This window comes from Salvelinus fontinalis, chromosome 5 (genome assembly GCF_029448725.1).
Source record: "Salvelinus fontinalis isolate EN_2023a chromosome 5, ASM2944872v1, whole genome shotgun sequence".
In the NCBI taxonomy this organism is placed as follows: domain Eukaryota; kingdom Metazoa; phylum Chordata; class Actinopteri; order Salmoniformes; family Salmonidae; genus Salvelinus; species Salvelinus fontinalis.
In genome coordinates, this window is record NC_074669.1 from 51,133,513 (window position 1) to 51,155,942 (window position 22,430).

The following is a 22,430-nucleotide window of genomic DNA, read 5'->3' on the forward strand; positions in this document are numbered from 1 at the left end:
AGCTTACGTGCGCTAGTAATTGCTAACGAGGGAGAAAGCGGTATGAATGATTTGTTGGTAGCCAACATTCATCCTTCACTATCTGTCTGGCTGCAACTCCTTGTACTTAGCACTCATTTTGTCACCTTGGAACTCATGCAAACAAAAAGACTCAGTATTTCTTTCTCTCTTTGTTCCTCATCCCTCTTTCCCTCTTGCCGATTCCTCAGCCAAAACAGAGACGGTAGTAATGAGACTGCTGAGGGTTTTGTAGAATCCGAGAGAACTCTAAATGAGCGGCGTCGAAAAATAAACTTTTGCCTAATGAATTCCCATGGACGTACATACAGTGAAGTCATGAGAGGGGAAGAGACGGAGAACGGGGACTGAGAAGAGGGACCCTTCTTCTGCTGTTGTGTTTGTTTACTAATCTCTAACACTCAAACCCCAGATGCTTGTGAAAAGATTAAAGGGAGAAGCCGAACGCCACAAACACCATATTGTCTGACTCCACAAATGTGTTTCTCAGCGGGTCACCTTTGATCTGAGCTCGGAGTTGACAGCGACGGAGAAGAGGAGAGTTGCAGTAAATCTCCGTCATCTCTTCTAACTTGAGAGTCATTTGTTATCCATTTTCTCCCTCCCTATGAGTTCAAACGTTATCTTGAACTTCAGGGGGAATGATTACTTCTTATTTAATGAAGGGGCTTATTTATTAATAGATGATTGTTAAACTGTGCATGCTTTAAATAATTAACGGGGGGTGTGAGTTACTCACTCATTTCCGCCTCTGAGCGATCGGGGCTGCATAATTCCGTGCAATTAATTAGAAGAGAAATACATATTTTTTTCGCTTTTTTTTACGCCTATTTTCCAATTGCTTGTGTTTGATGCCTAATATCGCAAATGAAGCTGACATAGTTAGTCATTAATGGAATAAGATTCGGGGACTTTTGAGGAGGCCCATTCTCTCTGTCTGTTCTGTCATCAGTGGGTATCTGAGGGCCACATGCGGGGGTTCTGTGGTTGTCCCTGTGAGGGCCTGTCTGTCCGCTTGGCTGGTGTAGCCTCGAGGAAAAGGAAAGAAAACAAGGCTTGAAAACTCACTGCTATAATAGCAATGTAAATGTATTGGCGTCGAGGCAAATTAAAATGTGATTATATATCAAAACCAAGCTTAGGGTTGTGAGTGAGTGAAAAGAAACATGATTAGCATATAGAAAAATATGAACAAAGAGCATTGATATGCAAATTGAGGGCCAGTGTAATTTGAATTAACAAATTCAAAAACTAATACAAAAGAGGATTTATGCTATAGAAATTAATCATCTGACCTCAATCCCCCTGTGCACATTCACTGAAACGATATGAAACCCGGGACTGCGCGACTTTGTAAAAAAAAAGCACAATAACAAACATCTGATTACAGTCATTTTGCCGGAACCGGGCTCGAGACCACCGCTTAACCATTTTAATCCAAATTATTTCAAATGACAGCTTCCCACTGTCACAGGTAACCGGGTAGAACAGGCGAGAACAAGTGGCCCAATGACCGTTGAGTAGATGTTCAAATGGAAATTGATTAAGAGAACACGCAAGGCCTTATTTTGGAACATGACATCCTTCCCTTGAAGGAGAACGGAGGGGGGTGACGGAGACAATGTCCCAAATGGCACACTATGCCACATATTGTCCATTACTTTCGACAGGAGCCCTACCGGTAAATAGGAAAAAGGGTGCCGTTTGGGATGCAGGTGAGACGATGTGGTCCGTGGCCATGATGCCTGAAACCAGGAAGCTTCGGTTATCATCTCAAATGCTGGGGCAAATTGCATTATTATCTTCCTCACAGACAAGGTTGAGCTCAACTAAATTACTTTTCTGCACTTTGCCTATTACCCAGAGCCCCATTTGACAAACTACATCAATACCTGCCACTGCCATGCAGATTGTAATTTATATGGGCTGTGAGGGAGAGAGGGAGCGAGAGAGAGAAAGAGAGAGAGAGAGGGATAGCAAGAGAGAGAGAGAGCAGGAGAGAGAGCGAAAGAGCATGAGAGCGAGAGAGCGAGAGAAGGAAGAGGCAGAGCTAGGGCCCCAGAGGACTTAAGGTTCACAAGAGGACAGCTCTCTTCCATCATGCTTAGGGGTTGTTTCACAACTACTGGGCTTGATTTTGTTGTTTCACTGCTAACGCCTTTATATTTCTCATTATATACAGTACCAGTCAAAAGTTTGAACAAACCTACTCATTACAGGGTTTTTCTTTATGTTTACTATTTTCTACATGGTCGAAAATTAGTGAAGACATAAAAACGATGAAATAACACATATTGAATCACGTAGTAACCGAAAAAGTGTTCAACAAATCAAAATGATTTTATATTTGAGATTCTTCAAAGTAGCCACCCTTTGCCTTGATGACAGCTTTGCACACTCTTGGCATTCTCTCAACCAGCCTCATGAGGTAGTCACCTGGAATGCATTTCAATTAACAGGTGTGTGTTGTTAAACGTTCATTTGTCGAATTTCTTTCCTTCTTAATGTGTTTGAGCCAATCAGTTGTGTTGTGACAAGGTAGGGGTGGTATACAGAAGATATACCTATTGCGTAAAAAACCAAATCCATATTATGGCAAGAACAGCTCAAATAAGCAAAGAGAAACAGTCCATCCTCACTTTAAGTTTCTTCAAGTGCAGTCGCAAGAATCATCAAGCGCTATGATGAAACTGGCTCTCAAGGAAGACCCAGATTTACCTCTGCTGAAGAGTACAAGCTCATTAGAGTTAACTGCACCTCAGATTGCAGCCCAAATAAATGCTTCACCGAGTTCAAGTAACAGACACATCTCAACATCAACTGTACAGAGGAGACTGCATGAATCAGGCCTTCATGGTCAACTTGGTGCAAAGAAACCACTACTAAAGGACGCCAATAAGAAGAAGAGACATGATTGGACCAAGAAACACAAGCAATGGCCATTAGACCGGTGGAAATTTGTAATTTGAATGTGAATTCTGATGAATCCACATTTGATAACCGCTGTGTCTTTGTGAGACGCAGAGTAGGTGAACAGGTGATCTCCGCATTTGTGGTTCCCACCGTGGAGCATAGAGGAGGTGTGATGTATGGGGTGCTTTGCTGGTGACACTGTCTGTGATTTATTTAGAATTCAAGGTACACTTATCCAGCGTGGCTACCACAGCATTCTGCAGCGATACGCCATCCCATCTGGTTTGTGCTTAGTGGGACTATCATTTGTTTATCAACAGGACAATGACCTAACACACCTCCAGGCTGTGTAAGGGCTATTTTACCAAGAAGGAGAGTGATGGAGTGCTGAATCAGAGGACCTGGCCTCCAAAATCACCTGACCTCAACCCAATTGAGATGGTTTGGGATGAGTTGGGATGCAGAGTGAAGGTAAAGCAGCCAACAAGTGCTCAGCATTTGTGGGAACTCCTTCAAGACTGTTGGAAAAGCCTTCCTCATGAAACTGGTTGAGAGAATGCCAAGAGTGTGCAAAGCTGTCATCAAAGCAAAGGGTGGTTTCTTTGAAGAATCTAAAATCCACAATATATTTAGATTTTGTAACACTTTTTTTGGTTACTACATGATTTCTTATGTGTTATTTCATAGTTTTGATGTCTTCACTATTATTAGAAAATGTAGAACAGAGTAAAATGAAAGAAAAATCATTGAATGAGTAAATGTGTTCAAACTGTTGACTGGTGTATGTTAACTTCTCCTGCTATACTGCTAGCCAACTACTGTGTAATGGCTAGCCATCTTGCTAGCATTGTTAGCCTGCTAGGCTGTTAGTTTATCATGTTACTAGGCTACTGCTTACCAACTACTTGTCACGCCCTGATCTGTTTCACCTGTCCTTGTGATTGTCTCCACCCCCTTCAGGTGTCGCTGATTTTCCCCAGTGTATTTATCTCTGTGTTTCCTGTCTCACTGTACCAGTTTGTCTTGTATGTTTCCAAGTCAACCAGTGGTTTTCCCGTTCTCCTGCTATTTGCATTTCTCCTTTTCTAGTCCTCCGGGTTTTGACCCTTGTCTGTTTCTGGACTCTGTACCCACCTGCCTGCCCATTCTGCCTGCCTTGACCACGAGCCTGTCTGCCACTCTGTACCTCCTGGACTCTGATCTGCTTCTGACCTTTTGCCTGTCCACAACCATTCTGTTGCCTACTCCTTTTGGATTAATAAACATTGTAAGACTCCAACCATCTGCCTCCTGTGTCATACTGATACTACTGTTTAAACTGCTTGAATGGATGGATACTGTGGATGAAATGGATAGATGAAAGCGTAGCATTACATGAAGAAGGTATTTCCAATTTAAAAAGAGCCATTTTCAAGGGCATAGAGCAGCATTAGTGTTGCTCCAATTCAAAGGATGAGATTAATAAGTCGAATATCTCTTACCCATGATAGGGGCATCCACTCTTTCCATAAACCCCTGCTCGCAAAGTGCTGTTCTTTCCATTGCTGGGAAATGGCTTCTGGGAAATTAATATGAATTTATTCCTTTTGAACTTCTCATCGTTGTGGCTGTGCACCAACGCTAATGAAGACCACTTAGAAAAAAAACGGAGCTGTTTTAAACAGGAAGTGCACCATTACCCCATATGCTAACCTTCCATACATACAGTGGCTTGCAAAAGTATTCACCCACCTTGGAATTTTTCCTATTTTATTGTCTTACAACCTGGAATTAAAATAGATTTTTGGGGGGTTTGTATCAATTTATTTACAAAACATGCCTACCACTTTGAAGATGAAAAATATTTTTTATTGTGAAACAAACAAGACAAAAAAACTGAAAACTTGATTGTGCGTAACTATTCACCCCCCTAAAGTCAATACTTTGTAGAGCCACTTTTTGCAGCAATTACAGCTGAAAGTCTCTTGGGGAATGTCTCTATAAGCTTGGCACATCTAGCCACTGAGATGTTTGCCCATTCTTCAAGGCAAAACTGCTACAGCTCCTTAAATTTGGATGGGTTCTGCTGGTATACAGCAATCTTTAAGTCATACCACAGATTCTCAATTGGATTGAGGTCTGGGCTTTGACTAAGCCATTCCAAGACATTTAAATCTTTCCAATTAAACCACTCGAGTGTTGGTTTAGCAGTATGCTTAGGGTCATTGTCCTGCTTGAAGGTGAAACTCCATCCCAGTCTCAAATCTCTGGAAGACTGAAACAGGTTTCCCACAAAAACGTTCCTGTATTTAGCGCCATCCATCATTCCTTCAATTCTGACCAGTTTCCCAGTCCCTGCCGATGAAAAACATGGTGATGGTGGATGGTGGATGGTGTTCTTGTGGTGATGAGAGGTGTTGGGTTTGTGCCAGAAATAGAGTCTTCCTTGATGGCCAAAAAGCTAAATTTTTGTCTCATCTGAACAGAATACCTTCTTCCATATGTTTGGGGAGTCTCCCACATGCTTTTTGGCAAACACCATACATGTTTCCTTATTTTTTTCTTTAAGCAATGGCTCTTTCTGGCCAGTCTTCCATAAAGCCCAGCTCTGTGGAGTGTACAGCTTAAAGTGGTCCTATGGACAGATAATCCAATCTCCACTGTGGAGCTTGCAGCTCCTTCAGGGTTATCTTTGGTCTCTTTATTGCCTCTCTGATTAATGTCCTCCTTGCCTATGTGTAACGGTTGTCGTTGGTGGAAGGAGAAGAGGACCAAAGCGCAGCGTGGTACGTATTCATAATAATTTCATAAAGAATGAATACTGAACAAAAACGACAAACGAACAGTTCTGTAAGGTGCAAACAAAAATACTAAACAGAAAATAACTACCCACAACCTATAGTGGGAAAACAGGCTACCTAAGTATGATTCTCAATCAGAGACAACGATCAACACCTGCCTCTGATTGAGAACCATACTAGGCCAAACACATAGAAATATAACGACTAGAACAAAACATAGAAAAACAACATAGAATGCCCACCCCAACTCACACCCTGACCAAACTAAAATAAAGACATAACAAAGGAACTAAGGTCAGAACGTGACACAATGTCCATGAGTTTTGGTGGGCGGCCCTCTCTTGGCAGGTTTGTTGTGGTGCCATATTCTTAAAATACATAAAAAAATAGATTTAATGGTGCTCTGTGGGATGTTCAACGTTTTTTACATTTTTTATAACCCAACCCGGATCTGTACTTCTCCACAACTTTATCCCTGACCTGTTTGGAGAGCTCCTTGGTCTTCATAGTGCGGCATGCTTGGTGGTGTTGCAGACTCTGGGGCCTTTCAGAACAGGTGTATATATAATAAGATTATGTGACAGATAATGTGACACTTAGATTGCACACAGGTGGACTTTATTTAACTAACTATGTGACATCTGAAGGCAATTGGTTGCACCAGATCTTATTTGCACCACTTTTCAGTTTAAATTTTTTTTTGTTGTTGTTTGAAACAAGTAATTTAGAAAATTTTACTTCACCAATTTGGACTATTGTGTGTATGTCCGTTACATAAATTCCAATAAAAATCCATTTAAATTACAGGTTGTAATGTGACAAAATAGGAAAAACGCCAAGGGGATGAATATTTTTTGCAAGGCACTGTATATCAGGTAAAGTGATGTGTCACACGTATACTAAACTACTCTGGTATTATTTCGTGTTTTACACATAGAAAATCATGAATGAATGTAATTTCACCATGACCATTGCATGTGCTTCCCCTTGTACAGTTGATGTCGGAAGTTTACATACACTTAGGTTGGAGTCATTAAAACTTGTTTTTCAACCACTCCACAAATGTCTTGTTAACAAACTATAGTTTTGGCAAGTCAGTTAGGACATCTACTCTGTGCATGACACAAGTAATTTTTCCAACAATTGTTTACAGACAGATTACTTCACTTAAAATTCACTGTATGACAATTCCAGTGGGTCAGAAGTTTACATACACTAAGTTGACTGTGCCTTTAAACAGCTTGGAAAATTACAGAAAATGATGTCATGGCTTTAGAAGCTTCTGATAGGCTAATTGACATAATTTGAGTCAATTGGAGGTGTACCTGTGGATGTATTTCAAGGCCTACCTTCAAACTCAGTGGGTCTTTGTTTGACATCACGGGAAAATCAAAAGAAATCAGCCAAGACCTCAGAAACAAAATTGTAGACTGGTTCATCCTTGGGAGCAATTTCCAAATGCCTGAAGGTACCACGTTCATCTGTACAAACAATAGTACGCAAGTATAAACACCATGGGACCAATGCTACCAAATACTAATTGAGTGTATGTAAACTTATGACCCACTGGGAATGTGATGAAAGAAATAAAAGCTGATAGAAATAATTATCTCTATTATTCTGACATTTCACATTCTTAAAATAAAGTGGTGATCCTAACTGATCTAAGACAGGGAATTTTTACTAGGATTAAATGTCAGGAATTGTGAAAAACTGAGTTTAAATGTATTTGGCTAAGGTGTATGTAAACTTCCGACTTCAACCGTATATATGTCTGAAGGAACATGGCTCACACCTCAGTGACGAAAAAACAGTGCCACTCTGCATTTACATTGAATTTGCTAACCGTTAGCAGCAGGTAAAGCAGCCTAGCCTATTTCAAAATAAAGCTCAGGAGACCTTTTGCCTTGAGACAGTGTGATACGAATGTAATCACTCCGCTCCCAACGCCAACCCCACATTATTGTTTAGTCGCTTGATATCGTCTTCCTTTTACGAGACGCCATATGGATGGAAAAGAGAAGGTGTTTGCTCTCCCTCGTGTTTGAGGCATTTGGGTCGCTGGCTGTCGTCACACCACAGTGGTGCGCCGCTGAGAGTGAGTCAGATTGCAGTTAAACGAAGGGGATGTAGGGGGGGGGGAAAACGCCACGATAAAGGAATTACGACAGTGAAGAAAATGGATTTTGAACAATCTAAAGTTAAATCCCCCGTGCAGGTTCCTGTTTAGGTTTCTATAAATAGTAATGCTTGAAAACCTTGAAAACGAATGGATAGGAAGGCACTCGCCTCGTCCCCTTTTCTGCTGCCTAATTATTTAGGCTCCGCCGTAACTAACACCCATTAGAAATGGTGATGTCGCTCTCGTTCTCTGCTCGACTGAAATCGTGTTTGACCTCAAGAGGGGACATGTGAAGCAAAGCTGCCTGAAAACCAGAAAGCCAGGTCCCTCCTCAAAGCCTGTGCTCCGTCTCTGACTCACCTGGCTAGAACGCTTTCACACTGCAGCACACACGTTACAGCTACTCCAGAGGTATGTTTTACTGAATGCGTTGTCAAACACAGGCTACGGCCAACGCTAACTAGACTCACGATAAGCTGTTCTGAATATCTGCGATGAAGTCTGCAATCTAGTTGAATAACGTGTCAATTAAAAATGGGTGCCTGCGGAACATAGCATTGTCGAAACTGTCCAACGGGCAAAAGCCAGAACCTCTTCGTCTAGGTGCACACAAGCACAGTACCTGAGCTGAGAGACATGGCCGAGGAACCAATCAGTAAGCATCTTGGGGTCAAGGGGAGAGGTCTAGGTTCTCTCAAAAAGCCAATGAAGGCAAATGAAGAGGCCAGAAGGTCTAATAGAGTCTGTATCTATAGAGGGACCTCTCGCCTCACACTATCCCTCTCTTTAGGGACGTGGATTACCATAAAGGGATCTCGGGTGTTCGGTTTGGCCTTAATCTAGGGGGTGGAAGGTGGTGGCGACAAGGATAATTGTCTTTTAAGAAGTCCTGATGCACCCCAAGATGAAGCAACACTCAGCACCGCTGAGTGTGTGTGGTTGTGATTGACATTCCCACTCCTCCTTCAATCCCCCAATCCCTCCCTTTAGGTCAAGTCACCCCCCGATGTTCACACGAGGAGAGTTGTTATCGTAACGGGAGAAGACGGGCTGTGAGATTCCCTGCACAATTAAACACACCACACACACACACACACACACACACACACACACACACACACACACACACACACACACACACACACACACACACACACACACACACACACACACACACACACACACACACACCCACTCGCCGTTCCCTCCTTCTTCCTCAACTGGTATGGTAACCCCACTACCACATTGTCAGCAGACTCTCCTGCCTCCTGGCCAGATAAGCGTTAATTTTTTGGAGTGAGAGAAAACCGCAGGATAAAGAGATAATCGTCCCGCCAAGCAGGACCCAATAATGAGTCGTCCGATACTTGCCTGAAAGGAACAAAGATACATCTAAGAAAGATCCGATGTATTGCCAAAACCACTTGATTCTTTAGCAAGGCATTTGTACGGTTACTACACATAACCAAGCGTGAGACCATCATTATCTTTGCACAATACCAGCATTTGAAAATGTGTTATAAACTGTACTTACCGTAGCTATAAAGTACATGTGTAGGCCACAATGTGCTGAGGGTGAAAAATAAGAAAAAAATGGAGAAACAAAAATAGACAAAGTGTGTTTAATAAATGTTCTCAAATCTCCCACACTGTTCTCTCCAGTAAATGTTTTAAAATGGCCACATATTGTGCTGAGTGTGCATGCAGACAATGTCCCTTTTACAGGCCTATACCCTCTTTAAGAGAACAATAGCAGGACAAGCTGTGGACAACATGGTTGCTTCCCTTATGGTACCCTATTACATTATAGTACACTACATTTGACCAGAGCCTGATGACAAAAGTAATGCACTATAAAGAGAATAGGGTGCCATGTGGGACGCATTTAAAAATGTGTTCGCCTGTTCTGTTTTTAATTACACATCCAACAACTAATTCATACATGAACGGGATCAATAAAGTGCATTTGTAAAAATGTCAGCTGGAGGGAATGGGAGTAAGAGAGGGAAGGGGGTCTACTTGGGGCTAGGTGTGTGTGTGTGTGTGTGTGTGTGTGTGTGTGTGTGTGTGTGTGTGTGTGTGTGTGTGTGTGTGTGTGTGCGCGCGGTGGGGGATATATATGAGTCTCAAGCGACACACAAACAGGCCTCATTTAAGCCCAGCAAGGATTCCCGTAATTTATTTAACAAAATGTTGATTAATTTGGTGGTTGCCAGGGATACGTCTCCAGGGAGATGTTGTGCTAGCCTCGTCACACCCTCTGATTCCTTTCTGTGAACATAAACACTTTCAAGACGTGATTTTTTTTTAACGAAGCATCTAATATGGGGGTTTGTTTCTTTACGTGCTGGGCTGTCGTCCATTCGGCCATGTATGGATGTGTCCCAAATGACCCAACATAGTACACTACTGTTGACCAAAGCCCTATGGACGTCGCCTATGTGTTGGAAGTAAAATTAAAAGAGTGTCCGACTTCCGAGTCTTTAAACTGCTTCGAAAACCGCTCACACTTAAGAAAAAAAGGCACATTTTCCTCAGGAGTATCTAATTTGTAACACACAATCATGTCTCCCCAAAGCACTTGCTGTGATCGTAGTGCAGTGCTGGTGTCAATCCATTACTGCATAGCTTTCCAATTCCAATTCCCCTTGGCTGGAAGATAAGATTCATATTTGCTATTCATGCCAGGCCTGGGTTTTATTTATGTATTTTGTGGGTGTTTTTGCCTGGGTGTTATGGTGGTGAATAGTTACTGCTCGTCGTCTAATCAGCAGTGTGGACTGGGATCGGTTTCACACTCTGGCACCCTATTTCCCATGTAGTGCCCTGCTCTTAGCAAGGGACCATAGGGCTGTGGTCAAAAGTAGTGCAGTATATAGGGAATAGGGTGCCATTTGGGATGCGGGGCGGTCGTAACAGCTCTGTTCTGAGCTACACTGAATGCGGTGTGGTCCACTGTATATTATAACGAGACCATACCCAAACCAGAGGTTGCTATTAGAAACTAACTTAAAACACGTCCTGGGTATGATGTACTCACCCACCGCCTTATCTCATAAGAGACAAAAGGGACCCGCCTCCCTTTCTTAAACTCCATTCAAAAACAGCCAAATGCAATAGATTCAAATCCAGTTCCGACTTCAGCCAAAAAACGGTAAATATCCTTACGATGATAAACAGAGCAATACATCCCTGGACACACCAGTGCCAATGCCTGTGATCAACACATTAGCATAGGACGGCTGGGAAATTTTAAAATCAACATTCACACTCACACCCGGTACACGTGGATATAAACAAGTATCAATTTTACATGACCAGTTGTATAACTTGTATTTGTCTGTGTGTGTGTGTGGTGTGGTGTGTGTGCATGCATGTGTGTGTCTATAACTCCTCTATAGCTCAGTGTGTGTCGGAGAGGGGAATGGATCATTCTGACAAGGTGAAAATGACCAAAAAAAACGTCTCTTAAAATCGCCTGGCCTCTCCCCTGATATGTGACTCACACCAGTTACTGCTATCACTTCTGACTGATGTTGGGTAGGAAAAGAGAGAGAGGGAGGAGAGCAGGGAGAGGAAAGGATGGGAAGATTGAATCACCGGGGCTTTGAAACAAAATCTTATGTTACACGGACTATGCTCGCTTTGTAAGTTATGGCTGTGTGCATGTGTGAGGAGGAGAGGGAGAGCAGAGAGAGAGAGAGAGGAAGGCTTAGCAGGGGCTGGGAGATGAGTTGGAGGCACTGTTGCCATGACAATGGGGATAGTTGGTGTAGTGCAGGTCAGGGGTGGTTGGCTAGCTGGCTGGACAGCCGTTAAGGAGAGGAGAGTGGCAGACAGGCATGTTAGCAAAACGTCCAAACACCTATGACTGACTGACAGATGGACGGCTGTGTGGCGTCTGTCTGTCTGTCTGTCTGTCTGTCTGTCTGTCTACACACACACACACACACACACACACACACACACACACACACACACACACACACACACACACACACACACACACACACACACACACACACACACGGGTACACACACACACGGGTACACACACACACGGGTACACACACACACGGGTGTTCACACACACACGGACACATACACACTCAAAATAGGACGGCCAGACGAGTGTGTGTGACTAAGGTCTGTCTCTCTACACCCAAAGTATCTCAGCTAAGACTGCCAGACGAGTGTTTGACATAGTCCAAACTTCTCAGCACAGCACTAACCGGATTCAACTGGAGTTGACAGGGTTTCTGTTTATGTCCTTCAAGTCATGTTCTATATAAATCAAGTCCTATGAAATGTAATAGGTACTCACATCCAACTGGGCAACTACTGGTTGAATCAACGTAGTTTCCACAGTCATTTGAACAGAACATTTCAACGTGTCGACGTTGAATCAAAGTGGAAAACTGATTGGATTTGCAAAAAGTCACCGTAAAGGAATATAGCATTTTTTTCACTCAACTTTAAACCTAAATCTAATGAAATGTGTCGATTTTAACGTTGCATTCAAAACCGGACGTTGAATTGACGTCTGTGCCCAGTGGCATAATACGTTGCTCAATTCAGGCCATGCGATCAATGTAGTTACAGGAATTACATGTGCCTTTTCACCTTGCGTCAGGAACAGGAGGAGTCTGGCAAAATAAGTGGTGGGTGCTGCTGAAGGCTTGTTTGGCCTTGCGAAAAAGTGTGTGGTGAATATGGAACTTTTTAAAAGCCACAGGAGGGCGAGGGGAATATTCAAGGTTGGATCGCACACCCATTCACTGCAATCGTCCATTGTCTACACCAGCCTCTCTATCTCTCTCTATCTCCTCTACCTCACTCTCTCTCTCCTCTACCTCTCTCTCTCTCTCTCTCTCCTCTACCTCTCTCTCTCTCTCTCCTCTACCTCTCTCTCTCTCTCCTCTCTCTCTCTCTCTCTCCTCTCTCTCTCTCTCTCTCTCTCTCTCTCTCTCTCTCTCTCTCTCTCCTCTACCTCTCTCTCTCCTCTACCTCTCTCTCTCTCTCTCTCTCCTCTACCTCTCTCTCTCCTCTACCTCTCTCTCTCCTCTACCTCTCTCTCTCTCTCTCTCCTCTACCTCTCTCTCTCTCTCCTCTACCTCTCTCTCTCTCTCCTCTACCTCTCTCTCTCTTCTAGTTCTCTCTGACCAGTAGTCCTTATTTCTTGCTGTGGAGGTTGGGTTGACGATTAGTCAAGACCTTGTTTAGAATAACGCAGGCGTTCTCTGATCAAAGGTAGTAATAATATCCAACCTAACAATAAAAAACCATACATGAAAATCCCCAAAATAAAGGAATTAACAAATAAAGAAATGTTAGAACGAGCAATGTCAGAGTCCGGAAATATAAATATACAGTGCCTTCGGAAAGTATTCACAGCCCTTGACATTTTCAAAATGGTGTTGTTTCATAGCCTGAATTAAAAATGGATTAAATTGAGATTTTGTGTCAATGGCAAACACACAATACCCCATAATGTCAAAGTGGAATTATGTTTTCGAAATGTGTACAAATTTATAACAAATTAAAAGCTGAAATGTCTTGAGTCAATAAATATTCATACCTTTTGTTATGGCAAGTCTAAAAAGATTCAGGAGTATAAATGTCCTTAATGAGCAAATGATGATAAGTTACACCCTGTATGCAATAATAGTGTTTAACCTTCATGTTGTGTTCGTTTCATGTGAATTCATTCTGTGTTCCCGGTCCAAAATGACGGCCCCATTATAGCGGATTATAAATCCATAACAATATATATTATCACCTAATGTTGTGTTAGATCTTTTTAGCAACTTAAGTTCTTGTGAACATTACAAGTTTTGAACTTCTATTTGCTATTTACGGCCTGTAGACCTCATTGACCTGAGCTCATCCAACTCGTTTTTGAGCAAAGAAACCATAATGTATAGATTATTTTGACCATAACAAATAGTCAGATGAAACATATTGTGCTAATTATCACAGACTACTTTGTGTCAAAGTTTCACAAGGACATTTGTTTTGAAACCATTTCTAATTTTTAATTAGTGGCAGGATTTTATGAAATCAACCCGGGATATGGCGTCTCTCGTTGGCTCTTCCTCATCACTGGATTGTTCCACATCGGTTGTCTCTTGGTCTGGATCATATTCTGTGTTGTCTTCAACATCTGACACGTCCTCCTCTAATGCATCTTCACTGTCAGTTTGGCCTCTCTCTGGCCTCTTCTCCTCACCAGTGTCATGATCAAAGATATCATCCAGAGCCTCACATACAATATATCATTTGGTCATTTGCTACCACAGAATGAATTGTGAGCATGGCCTCAAAAAATAGCTTTATATTCCAGAGCTGCGAGAACAGTTCTATATATTACTGTTGCGATTGTGAGAATGCAAACAGGTGTGGTTCCCGTGGGGGAAAGATTCTATTGGGGAAAGGTTCCCGTGGGGGTTGCCATGGAAGCCAAGAACGGGAGTGAGGTGTGTGTGTGTGTGTGTGTGTGTGTGTGCTCAAACACACATGCATGTGGGGGTCTGGGAGAGGAAGTGTGTCCATCTGATGAATGGGCATGTGTCTGAACTACATTTTATACACTAATTGTAGTCTCACCCATTCATTTCTAATGACTGGTCATTTTTGACTGAGAACACCACAGCCGTAAAAAAGTTCAATTAAACACCAAAAATGTTATGAAAATCATCTAAATGTATTTTATGTGTTCAGATGCCCTGTGTGGACAACATCAATGAACCTTATATCAATCAGATTTAATGAACTACCTTTTTCAGAGAGAGAACTTTTAAATCGGTCCAAATCGACCGGAACACAGCAGGAGGGTTAACATGATTTTTCAATGACTACCTCATCTCTGTACCCCACACATATAATTATTTGTAAGGTCCCTCAGTCAAGCAGTGAATTTCAAACACATGAAAAAAATGCAGACATTGAATATCCCTTTGAGCATGGTGATGTTATAAATTACACTTTGGGTGGTGTATCGATACTCCCAGTCACTACAAAGATGCAGGCGTCATTCCTAACTTAGTTGCCGGAGAGGAAGGTAACTGCTCGGGGATTTCACCATGACTTTAAAATAGTTACAGAGTTTAATGGATGTGATAGGAGAAAACTGATTAACTATATTGTAGTTACTCAAATCAAATCAATTAAACTAGTCAAAGCGCTGAATACAACAGGTGTAGTAGACCTTACAGTGAAATGCATACTTATGAGCCCCTAACCGACAATGCAGTTTAAAAAAAATTAGGATAAGAATACAAATAAAAGTAACAAGTATTAAAAGAGCAGCAGTAAAATAACAACAGCCAGACTATATACAGGGGGGTACTGGTACAGTGTCAATGAGCAGGGGCACCGGTTAGTTGAGGTAATATGTACAGTTGAAGTCGGGAAATTACATACACTTAGGTTGGAGTCATTAACTCGATTTTCAACCACTCCACAAATTGTTGTTAACAAACTATTGTTTTGGCAAGTCGGTTAGGACATCTACTTTGTGCATGACAAGTAATTTTTCCAACAATTGTTTACAGACAGATTATTTCACTTAATCACAATTCCAGTGGGTCAGAAGTTTACATACACTAAGTTGACTGTGCCTTTAAACAGCTTGGATAATTCCAGAAAATATCATGGCTTTAACAGCTTCTGATAGGCTAATTTACATATTTGAGTCAATTGGAGGTGTACCTGTAGATGAATTTCAAGGCCAACCTTCAAACTCAGTGCCTCTTTTCTTGACATCATGGGAAAATCATAAGAAATCAGCTAAGACCCCAGAAAAAAATTGTAGACCTCCACAAGTCTGGTTAATCCTTGGGAGCAATTTCCAAATGCCTGAAGGTACCACGTTCATCTGAACAAACAATAGTACGCAAGTATAAACACCATGGGACCACGCAGCCGTCATACCACTCAGGAAGGAGATGGGTTCTGTCTCCTAGAGCTGAACGTACTTTGGTGCGAAAAGTCCAAATCAATCCCAGAACAACAGCAAAGGACCTTGTGAAGATGCTGGAAGAAACGGGTACAAAAGTACGAGTCCTATATCATCATAACCTGAAAGGCTACTCAGCAAGGAAGAAGCCACTGCTCCAAAACCACTATAAAAAGCCAGACTACGGTTTGCCACTGCACATGAGGACAAAGATCGTACTTTTTGGAGAAATGTCCACTGGTCTGATGAAACAAAAATGGAACTGTTTGACCTTAATGACCATCGTTATGTTTGGAGGAAAAACGGGGAGGCTTGCAAGCCGAAGAACACCATTCCAACCGTGAGAACACGAGTGTGGCAGCCTCATGTTGTGGGGGTGCTTTGCTACAGGAGGGACTGGTGTACTTCACAAAATAGATGGCATCATGAGGCAGGAAAAATATGTGGATATAATGAAGCAACATCTCAAGACATCAGTCAGGAAGTTGAACTTTGGTCGCAAATGGGTCTTCCAAATAGACAATGACCCCAAGCAAACTTCCAAAGTTGTGGCAAAATGGCTTAAGGACAACAAAGTCAAGGTATTGGAGTGGCCATTACAAAGCCCTGACCTCAATCCCATAGAACATTTGTGGGCAGAACTGAAAAAGTGTGTTCGAGCAAGGAGGCCTACAAACCTGACTCAGTTACACCAGCTCTGTCAGGAGGAATGGGCCAAAATTCACCCAACTTATTGTGGGAAGCTTGTGGAATGCTACCCGAAACGTTTGATCCAAGTTAAACAATTTAAAGGCAATGCTCCCAAATACTAATTGAGTGTATGTAAACTTCTGACCAACTGGGAAAGAGATGAAAGAAATAAAAGCTGAAATAAATAATTCTCTCTACTATTATTCTGACATTTCACATTCTTAAAATAAAGTTGTGATCCTAACTGACCTAAGACAGGGAATTTTTACTAGGATTAAATGTCAGGAATTGTGAAAAACTGAGTTTAAATGTATTTGGCTAAGGTGTATGTAAACTTCCGACTTCAAATGTACATGTAGGTAATCTTATGGCGTGGGGGTAGAAGCTGTTTAGAAGCCTTTTGGACCTAGACTTGACGCTCCGGTACCGTTGCCATGCGGTAGCAGAGAGAAGAGTCTATGACTAGGGTGGCTGGAGTCTGACAATTTTTAGGAACTTGAAGCTCTCAACCTGCTCCACTGCAGCCCTGTCGATAAGAATGGGGGTGTGCTCAATCCTCTTTTTCCTGAAGTCCACAATCCATCTCCTTTGTCTTGATCACATTGAGGGAGAGGTTGTTGTCCTGGCACCACACGGCCAGGTCTCTGACCTTCTCCCTATAGGTTGTCTCGTCATTGTCGGTGATCACTGTTGTGTCTTCGGCAAACTTAATGATGGTGTAGGAGTCGTGCCTGGCCGTGCAGTCATGAGTGAACAGGGAGTACAGGAGGGGACTGAGCACGCACCCCTGAGGGGCCCCTGTGTTGAGGATCAGCGTGGCGGATGTGTTGTTACCTACCCACTCTACAATACTAACCTAATTGACAGAGTGAAAAGAAGGAAGCCTGTACCAAAAAAAGTATACTGCAAAAAAACGGGGCAAAGCAATTCACTTTTTGTCCTGAATACAAAGTGTAATGTTCGGGGAAAATCCAAATCAAAACATTACTTACTACCACTCTTCATTTTCTCAAGGATAATGGTGGCTGCATTATGTTATGGGTATGCTTGTAATTGTTCAGGACTGGGGAATTTTACCGAATTAAAAAAACAAAAAAAAAACTGAATGGATCTAAGCAAAGGAAAAAACCTAGAGGAGAATCTGGTTCAGTCTGCTTTCCACCAGACACTGGGAGATTAATTCACAATAACCTAAAACACAAGGCCAAATCTATACTGGAGTTGCTTACCAAGAAGACCCGTGTGGCTCAGTGTGGCTCAGTTGGTAGAGCATGGCGCTTGCAACGCCAGGGTTGTGGGTTCAATTCCCACGGGGGACCAGTACAAAACAATATGAATGTATGCACTTGTAAGTCGCTCTGGATAGGAGCGTCTGCTAAATGACTTAAATGTAAATGTAAATGTAAGACAGTGAATGATCCTTAGCGGCCGAATTGCAGTTTTGACTTAGATCGAATTGGAAATCTATGGCAAGACTAGAAAATGGTTGTTTAGCAAATTATCTAGAACCAATTTGACAGAGCTTGAAGAATTGTTTGAAGTATACTGGGCAAATTTAGCACAATCCAGGTGTGGAAAGCTCTCAGAGACTAACCCCAAAAGACTGACAGCTGTAATTGCTCCCAAAGGTGTATTGACTCAGGGGTGTGAATACTTATGTATATTAGATATTTATTTCATTTTCAGCAAATGTGATAAACATCTTAAAAACATGTTTTCACTTTGTCATTATGGGCTATTGTGTGTAGATGGGTGAGAACAAAAAAAGATCGAATCCATTTTGAATTCAGGCCGCAACACAATAAAATGTGTACAGTGGAATGCAGGGTGGTATGCTGCTGGCACAATACACACTCTCAGAAATAAAAGTGTGTCTGTGTTGGCCTCCTTTCTAACTAAGGAGCACGTCATATATATATATATATATATATCTCCTCTCTCTTCTCTCTCTTCTCTCCCCCCCCGAGAGATGAATTAGACCTAAAGATTGTGACAACTATTGCTGAGAGGGAGGTGGGAATAGGCCCTCAAATCACAATAATGGTCGTTTCTGGAACATTGTAAATGTCACCTTGGGTTTCTACCTCTCCCATATGACGGTTCAATATTTGAATGCGAGATAATGTCCTTTATACCTGGAAAAAGAGAGCGGGAGTGGTGTTTACTGTGGTGAAGCAGGTCATTTCGTGTCGGTTTAAGTGTGGCGAGTGACATTTGCACACACACACACACACACACACACACACACACACACACACACACACACACACACACACACACATAAAAGCACACATTAAACACAAATACACAAATATACAGACACACGCACACACACACAGAGAGAGAGAGAGAAAGACACACACAGAAGCGAGTCGTAGGGAGGTCAAAGGCTGTGACAGCTCCAGTTTCAGGACTAACAGACGACTCGAGACCTTTTTCTAAGCACTTAGCAGCGTGTTCTTTTACACGGTCCAGTAATGGGGAGCACAGGCAATTACACATGCCGTGTTGTCCTGGGTTAGAAGGGTATATGCATGTCATCTCGTGCTTGTGCCTGTGCATGTGCCTTTGTGTCACAGTGGTGAGTGCCTGTGTGTGTGTGTGTGTGTGTGTGTGGGTGTATGTGTGTTTGCAGCCAAGATCCAAGGCGAAATTCAACGTCAATCCAGGTACCCAGGATGTCGGGAGGTGAATTAAAAACCAGCCACTAGGGGCAACGGTGAGTGCCATTACAATGAACAACTTTTTATTGAACCTTTATTTAACGAGGCAAGTCAGTTCATTAAGAACACATTCTTATTTACAATGACAGCCTACCGGGGAACAATGGGTTAACTGCCTTGTTCAGGGGCAGAACAACATATTTTTACCTTGTCAGCTCGGGATTCGGTCCAGCAACCTTTCGGTTACTGGCCCTAACCACTAGGCTACCTGCCGCCCCTAGGCATGCAGTTTGTTAGGGCATTGTGGACGGATGACGGATGGGCGTAAGCTGCGAACTCCGGCTCTGAGGATCACATGTTCAATCCCAGGAATGAATGCCTAAACGTAACCTTTGAAATGTGACGTTTATGGACAAATGTGTGTGTACCAGTAGTGTGTATATACAGTGCTTTCAGAAAGTATTCATACCCCTTGACTTATTCCACATTTGGTTGTGTCACATCCTGAATTCAAATTGTTGTTTTCTTTTTCTCCCATCTACACACAATACCTCCTGAAGACAAAGTGAAAAGAAAATTGCAAATGTATTTAAAATGAAATACAGACATATCTAATTTACATAAGTATTCACACCCCTGGATCAATACTTTGTAGGAGCACCTTTGGCAGAGATTTTCACCTGTGAGACTTTCTGGGTAAGTATCTAACAGCTTTCTACAACTGGATTGTGTAACATTTGGCCATTATTCTTTTCAAAATTATTCCAGCTCTGTCAAATTGGTTCTTGATCATTTCTAGACAACCATTTTCAGATTTTGCCATACATTTTCAATTAGATTTACAGTAAGTCAATACTGTAACTCTGCCACTCACTGTCTTCTTGGCAATCATCTCCAGTGTGTATTTGTCCTTTTGTTTTAGGTTATTGTCCTGCTGAAAGGTGAATTCATCTCCCAGTGTCTGGTGGAAAGCAGACTGAACCAGGTTTTCCTCTAGGATTCTTCTTGTGCTTAGCTCCATTCCGTTTATTTTTTATTCTGAAAAACTCCCCAGTCCTTAACAATTACAAGTATAAACATAACATGATGCAGCCACCACTATGCTTCAAAATATGGAGAGTGGTACTCAGTAATGTTTGTATTGGATTTGCCTCAAACATTACACTTTGTATTCAGGACAAAAAGTGAAATGCTTTGCCACATATTTTGCACTATTACTTTAGATGCATTGTTGAAAACAGGATGCATGTTTTGGAATAGTTTTATTCTGTACAGACTTCCTTCTTTTCACTCTGTAAATGTGGTTAATATTGTGGAGTAACTACAATGTTGTTGATTAATCCTCCGTTATCTCCTATCACAGCCATTAAACCCTGTAACTATTTTAAAATCACCATGGCCTCATGGTGAAATCCCTGAGCGGTTTCCTTCCTCTCCGGCAACTGAGTTAGGAAGGACGCCTGTATCTTTGTAGTGACTGTGTGTATTGATACACCATCCAAAGTGTAATTATTAACTTCACCATGCTCAAAGGGATATTCAATGTCTGTTATTTTCTACATTGTAGAATACTAGTGACGAAATCAAAACTATGAAATAACACATATGGAATCATGTAGTAACCAAAAAGTGTCAAACAAACAAATATTTTAATTTCTTCAAAGTAGCCACCCTTTGCCTTGATGAGACTCTTGGCATTCCCTCAACAAGCTTCACCTGGAATTGCATATGCTGAGCACTTGTTGGCTGCATTTCCTTCACTCTGCGGTCCAACTCATCCCAAACCATTTCATGTGGGTTGAGGTCCGGTGATTGTGGAGGCCAGGTCATCTGATGCGGCACTCCATCACTCTCATTCTTGGTCAAATAGCCCTTACATAGCCTGGAGGTGTGTTGGGTCATTGTACTGTTGAAAAACAAATGATGCAAACCAGATGGGATAGCGTATCGCTGCAGAATGCTGTGGTAACCACGCTGGTTAAGTGTGCCTTGAATTCTAAATAAATCACTGATAGTGTCACCAGCAAAGCACACCCACACCATCACACCTCACATGCGGAGATCATCCATTCACCTACTCTGCGTCTCACATAGACACGGCGGTTGGAACTGAAAAATCTAAAATTTGGACTCATCAGACCAAAGGACAGATTTCCACCGGTCTAATGTCTAATGTCCATTGCTCATGTTTCTTGGCCCAAGCAAGTCTCTTCTTCTTATTGGTGTCCTTTAGTAGTGGTGTCTTCGCAGCAATTCAACCATGTAGGCCTGATTCACACAGTCTCTTCTGAACAGTTGATGTTGAGATGTGTCTGTTACTTGAACTCTGTGAAGCAATTATTTGGGCTGCAATTTCTGAGGCTGGTAACTATAATTCACTTATCTTCTGCAGCAGAGATAACTCTGGGTCTTCCATTCCTGTGGCGGTCCTCATGAGAACCAGTTTCATCATAGTCCTTGATGGTTTTTGTGACTCCACTTGAAGAAACTTTAAAAGTTCTTGCCATAATATGGACTTGGTATTTTACCAAATAGGGCTATATACCACCCCTACCTTGTCATAACAGAACTGATTGGCACAAACGCATTAAGAAGGAAATAAATTCCACAAAGAAATCCTGCAAGGCACACGTGTGTCAATTGAAATGCATTCCTGGTGACTACCTCATGAAGCTGGTTGAGAGATGCCAAGAGTGTGCAATGCTGTCATCAAGGCAAAGGGTGAAGAGAAAAAAACATAGAGTTAAAATGGAATGACCTGACACAGGTGGCCAACTTTTGGCCATGTTGCCAAGACACCAATGTATATTCTAGTGTTTTATATGATTCCCTATTTTTTTTAATACATTTTCAAAAATGTCAAAAACCTGTTTTTGCTTTGTCATTATCGGGTATTGTGTGTAGATTGGTGAGGTGAATTTTTTTTAAATCAATTTTAGAACAAAGCTGTAATCAAACAAAATGTGGAAAAAGCCAAGGGGTCTGAATACCTTCCGAAGGCATTATATGTGTGGGGTACAGAGATGAGGTAGTAATTAAAAAAATCACGTTAAACACTATTTTTACACACAGAGTGAGCCCATTCAACGTATTATGACACTTGTTAAGCACAATTTTACTTCTGACCTTATTTAGGCTTGCCAAAACAAAGGGTTTGAATAAGATATTTCCGCTTTTCATGTTGTATTCATTTGTAAACATTTCTAAAAACATTATTCCATTTAGACAGGTGGGGTTTTGTATCCAGGTCAGTAAGCCAACAAATCTAAATGTAATGTATTTTAAAT

General features: G+C 41.9%; 1 protein-coding gene across 1 annotated transcript in view; it reads right to left on the minus strand.

Moving 5' to 3' along the window:
- Positions 1–22,430, minus strand: part of LOC129855793 (catenin alpha-2-like) — a 515,406-nt gene that overhangs the window by 382,038 nt on the left and 110,938 nt on the right. The gene's annotated exons all lie outside the window — the stretch shown is intronic.